This window comes from Choloepus didactylus, chromosome 9, assembly GCF_015220235.1.
Source record: "Choloepus didactylus isolate mChoDid1 chromosome 9, mChoDid1.pri, whole genome shotgun sequence".
In the NCBI taxonomy this organism is placed as follows: Eukaryota; Metazoa; Chordata; class Mammalia; order Pilosa; family Megalonychidae; genus Choloepus; species Choloepus didactylus.
In genome coordinates, this window is record NC_051315.1 from 84,110,143 (window position 1) to 84,116,384 (window position 6,242).

Here is a 6,242-nt window from a genome sequence, read left to right on the forward strand (position 1 = left end):
CAATCAATATTTGTGACATAGTCTCTGACATTAGGTTAAAAAATAAAAGTGATGTACTGAATTTGGGATTAATGGTACTAAATCAATGGCAAACACATGAGTAGAATGAGCTAAAGAAATGACTAATTTCATCTGCAAAGTAGAATTCTGAACACCAAATCTTTAATCCTTAAACCATTCATACCATTCTTCCATCTTTGAAGGTGACAGAATGAAAGCAAAATGCAAATCAGGATGACAGCCATTTTGCCCACTTGTAAAAGGGCCACATTTTCCCATGAGTTGGTAGAACCTGAGGATCAACATGCCTAGAATTCATAACATAAAAAAGTCTCTTAAACCTCACTTTTCTTGTGAATCTGATAAACAGCTGGATTGTTTGCCTGACAAACTAGGAGGAAAGCTGCTTCCTTTCCAGAAGGATGGCATCTCTTTTGCCTTAGAAGAGATGGCAGGTATATGGTAGCTGATGAAATGGGACTAAGAAAAACAATCCAGGCAATTGCAGTCGCTTACTTCTATAAAGAAGAATGGCCTCTTTTAATAGTGGTCCCTTCATCTCTGAGGTACCATTGGACAGAAGAAATAGAGAAATGGATCCCAGAGCTGGGTCCAGAAGAAATCAATGTTAGTCAGAGTAAAACTGATGTTGGGAGAATATCAACCAGCAGTGACATTGCTGGGTTATGATCTTTTAACTGCAGATCCAAAGACTTTGATAGATGCACTGAATAATCAGAACTTCAAAGTAGTTATAGTAGATGAATCGCACTACACGAAGTCCAGAAATGCCACCCGCAGCAAGATTTTATTGCCATTAGTACAGAAATCCACACGAGCCATTCTTCTAACAGGAACTCCAGGTTTGGGAAGGCCTGAAGAGCTTTTCATGCAAATTGAAGCCCTCTTTCCACAAAAATTTGGAACATGGACTGATTATGCCAAAAGATACTGTAATGCACATATCAGATATTTTGGTAAAAGACTTCAGTGGGATTGTAGAGGAGCATCAAATCTTAATGAACTTCACCAGTTATTAAGTGACATAATGATTAGAAGATTAAAGAATGACATTTTAACCCAGCTGCACCCTAAAATCAGATAGTGTATTCCATTTGATCTTCCTTCAGCAGCAGCCAAGGAACTAAATACCAGTCTTGAAGAGTGGGAGAAATTAATAAGAACTACTAATTCAGGTGCCATTGAGAATAGTAGCCACTCTTTACAAGTCATGGGGTTGATTACTCGCATGTTTAAACAAACTGCTATTGCCAAGGCAGGTGCTATAAAAGATTATATTAAGATGATGCTTCAGAATGATTCACTTAAATTTCTGGTTTTTGCTCACCATTTGAGCATGCTGCAAGCTTTCACAGAAGCAGTCATAGAAAACAAGACTCACTACATTAGGATAGATGGAAGTGTTCCATCTTCAGAAAGAATACACCTCGTTAATAAATTTCAAAAGGATCCTGATACTCTTGTGGCTACCCTAAGCATTCAGGCTGCTGGTCAGGTTTTAACATTTACTGCTGCCACTCATGTTGTATTTGCTGAACTGTACTGGGACCCTGGGCATATAAAACAAGCAGAAGACCGTGCTCACCGAATCGGGCAGTGCAGTTCTGTGAATATTCACTACCTCATTGCGAATGGCACTCGAGACACCCTTACATGGGGAATGTTGAATCGCAAGGCTCAGGTTACAGGGAGCACCTTGAATGGTAGAAAGGAACAACTTCAGGCTGAGGAAACTGATAAGGAAAAATGGGATTTCCTGAAATTTGCTAAAGCTTGGGCACCACGTAAAAGTTCTGAAGAGCTCAAGAATGAAATTTTGTTCACTCATTTTGAAAAAAAGATGATATTCGATCATTCTTTTTACCACAACCTAAGAAAAGACAATTGGTGACCTCCTATGATGAATCAGAGATATTCCAGGAGAAAAATACTGTAGAGGAATCAGATCCTACAAAAGTAGCAGCAAGAGATATCACTGATTATGAAAGTAATTTTGAACCTGAAGCTAAAGAGTGAAGTCAGTCACCACCCATCACCACTGCAGTCCTCCAGATGAGAAACCATCCTGGTCCAGACAGTCCAAAGCTCCACTTACGGATGGTGTCCAAGAAGAGGCCAGGTCCCAGGCACCTGCCCCATCCCTTCCTGGAACAGGCTGGCAGTGTGGTTTCTGCACCTTTATCAATAGTTCAGTATTACCTTATTGTGAAATGTGTGCAAATCCTCAAGGCCGTGCTGATAGCCTCAACCATACCCAGGGTAAAAACAAAAATGGGAAGGATGATTCTCAGAAAGATACCTCCAAAAAAGTTGGAACTAGCTTTAATTGTGAAAAACAAGTCCTTGCACAGTCAGAAGCTGAACTGTTGGCTGAGAGCAAGGAAGAGCCATCAAAAATTGAAAGGGAAGATGGCCTCACACCCCATCCAGCTAATGAAGAGTTGAAGAGCTCCAACACTTTGCCAGTGTACAATATCTTAATGTTTTGTGCAAGTAAGAATACTGACCAGATTCATCTCTATACTAAGGATGGGAAACAGATGAACTGTAATTTCATTCCTTTGGATATAAAATTAGGCCTTTGGGAGTATTTACCAGCAAGCTTTCAGCTAAAACAAAATCGCTCACTGATTTTGAGGTTTGCTTGAGAATGGAGTAGTCTAACCGCCATGAAGCAAAGGCATATCAGGAAAAGTGGGCAACTATTCCATAGTCCAATTCTTGCTTTGGAAGAGATCACAAAGCAACAAACCAAACAAAATAGCACCAAAAGGTACATAACCAAGGAAGATGTTGCCATAGCCTCAATGGACAAGGTATAAGAATGACAGGGGCCATGTCCGTCTGATCACAAAGGAATCAAGATCTCAGGACCCTTCCACCAGAAAGTTTCTTGAAGATGGAGCCTGTGTCCCATTTCTAAATCCTTGCACAGCCCAAGCTGATCTCCCCGTGAAACCTTCTACATCCAAAGGCTATTTGCAAGCTGTGGATAATGAAAGAAATCCACTTTGCCTGCACTTTCAGCAACCCACTTGCCCAACCAAGCAAGAGTGTCAAGTTAATGCTTGGGATTCACAGTTTTGCTCTCTAAAATGCCAGGAGGAGTTTTGGAATTGATCTAATAACAGTTACCTGAGAGCCAAAGTATTTGAAGTTGAACACGGAGTGTGTCAGCTGTGTAATCTGAATGCACAAGAACTCTTTTTGCATCTAAGAGATGTCCCTAAAAGTTAGAGGAAGAATATCCTGGATATTACCTGGACCTCAAAACTTCCATTAGAACAGCTAAATGAAATTATAAGAAACCCAGGGGAAGGACATTTCTGGCAGGTGGATCACATCAAGCCAGTCTACAGTGGAGGAGGGCAGTGCTCCCTGGACAACCTTCAGACTCTCTGTACAGTCTGTCACAGAGAGAACTGCCAAACAAGCCAAATAAAGAAGCCAGGTGAGAAGACAATCTCTAGCATCAAAGTATGGACCTGACATCACGCGATTTTTGGTAAAAATGTGAAATGTAAAAATACTTGACTGGATTACAAATAGTTTATGTGGAAGAGTTTATCACATTTTTAAAATATTTGTCTAATTTTGTAAGAATGAAAATTTTCAGAATCATGATCAAGAAATCAATGCCCTTTACTTTATAGTGAGGACTTTTGGTGTTAAATATCTTTTGAAACTTCTTAATAGAAACTGAGATACGATACTAAATATTCTGAGGTCTTGTTGATTTTAAATATAAGCTCAGTTGTGGTCCAACAAGGCTTTGTTAAGCCTGCATGTCTACCTGGTATAACTTAATCACTGTATTATGCATCGTGTTTGAAAAATATACTTTGGATCACCTGAAAAATGCTGCTGGATTAGTATTCATTTTGGACTGTTTTGTAGTTATAAATGGAACATTGCATCCCCTTAAAGGGTATTTTATAGACAGATTATCCTTATTCAGGAATTCTGGGCCAAGCATGACCACCCTGCCTGGTATGCAGGAGATCTTTGCTCACTGAATGCATCCAAAATGGGCTTGGGATACACATTGGGTTGTTGCTTTTTTTTAATTTGTTAGGCTGCCATCTTTATTGAAAAGATGCTATTGAAAATAAGCTAATTATACCTATGGGGTTTGTGAACAATTTGCGGGTTCTGGGTAAAGTAATTCTTGAAACTATTAAAAACCTGAAAACAATATGTAAATGTTTTTAAGCTTCATTTTATTTTTATTTTTGAAATGCATAAAACTAGGCTTACTATCAGAGAAAAAAAATTGCGAACCAGGATAAGTACCTGTCGTGAGGAAAAGTCTTTCACTGGAACCCTAGGTAATGAATATTTTTAGAACCTCCTTAAGAGATAACCCAGAAAGACATACATTATTTTTCAAGCATTGAGGTTATTCTATTTTATTTTCTTTTGGATGTGACCCACTCTCTTTTTTGTTTCTAGTTATTTAAATAAATCCAGGAACTACTCTGCCTCCAACTCACATTTTACAGCCACATGCAACTCTTGATCATATCACTGCTGCTGTGCTAAGAAAAATCAGGGGCACTGAATTGGTTAGAGATCCTTTCAGAGGTGTCTTTCAGACACATTAGCTATACATCAAAGATAAAACTTTACTTATTCAAAAAGTAAAGTATCTTTATGAAGGCATTCAAGTTCCCCAAATCTTAATATATAATAGGCTGTAAGTGTTTTGCCAGGAACAATATGTCAGTAACTCTAATTGCCTGTTAAACTAGGCACCTGACTTGACTTAATTCTGTACAATGTGAGATTGGCATTTTTATATAAAAGATTACAATCTATAACAGATATCTGTCTGTTCAAGCATGAACATGGCTGAGGAGACATCTACCAGAGTAGTTTCATGATTAGTAAACATAAAGGAGCCATCTTCTTTTGTGATATAGTATGCTGGGCATTTAGGGAGACTGAGCTGGGTTACCAGAAATTGGAGGCTGGTAATGGAGGTCAGCAAGGTTTCCAACCTTGAAGAGAGAGTCAGAATAGATTTCCACTTTCAGACTTAGAAAATTTTGTGAGGAATAGATTCAAAAAGAAAGATGAACAGAGATTTAAATAAAGCTGAGATCACAGGACAAGAGGCAATGTAGAAAATATTCTTCAACAGTGAGGTTTAATGTCCTAAGAGAGAATAATTTAAATGGTAGATTTGACCTATGAAAGACTATTAATGAGCATCACATCTGGATTAATTTTATTTAAAATGATTAATATAAGAAAAAGGCATTTAATACCAGCTTTAATACTAAAGCAAATGTTCCAAATTCCTAAATAATATTATATTAGCTACTTCTTCAGCTCTTGAGGCTTTAGAGTCAACAGACTGAAACATTTAATAACTACAAATGTTTGTATTCTATCATGCCTCTGAGAAACTAACTACTACCTGAAGCCCTCTGCACACTTTGAAATGTCAGACCACTGTGCCTGGTGGTTCATCTTTTTTTATTTATTTTTTTCTTGCTAAATGCCAGCATTTTTCTTGGAAACTTGCTAGGTGAGACACAAACTGTATCTTTAAGGTTTTCTCTAGAATGGCCTCCAAATTGTCTCCCTCCTCCAAGAGACTCTTGCTGTCAGTTTCTAACCTAACCCACCACCACCACCTTACTACCCACCCACCACTTCAGTCAATTTGCATCTACCTCAGGGGTGGAGCTACTCCCTGTAAGAGATATGGATCATTTCCAGTAATCCAACTTTATTAATTTGTCTTTCATTGGTCTTGGTCAATCTAGCTAAAAGTGTGTCAACTTTGTTGATCATTTTAAAAACCAACTTTTGGCTTCATTGATTCTATTGTTTTCCAAAATTCTGTTGCATTTTTCTTCATTCTAATCTTTATTAATTCCTTCCTTCTGCTTACTTTGGGTCTATTTTGCTCTTCTTTGTACAGTTTCTTAAGGTGGAAGTTTAAGTTACTGATTTGAAATCTTTGTTCTTATTTAATGTAGCTATTTACAGCTATATATTTTATTCTGAGTACTGTTTTGCTGCATCCTGTAAGTTTTATGATGTTAAATTTTCATTTTTGTTCATCTCAAGATATTTTCTAATTTCCCCTGTGATTTCTTCTTTGACTCATTAAATATTTAGGAATATGTTGTTTGATTTCCACATATTTCTGTATTTTCAAATTTCCTTTAGGTTATTGATCTCTAATTTCATTCCACTGTGTCCATAGA

At 37.6% G+C, this 6,242-nt stretch overlaps 1 pseudogene; it reads left to right on the forward strand.

Annotated features, from left to right (window-relative positions):
• Nucleotides 1-304: 304 nt before the first annotated feature.
• On the forward strand, nucleotides 305-3,538 carry LOC119543785 (annotated as a pseudogene).
• Nucleotides 3,539-6,242: the final 2,704 nt, after the last annotated feature.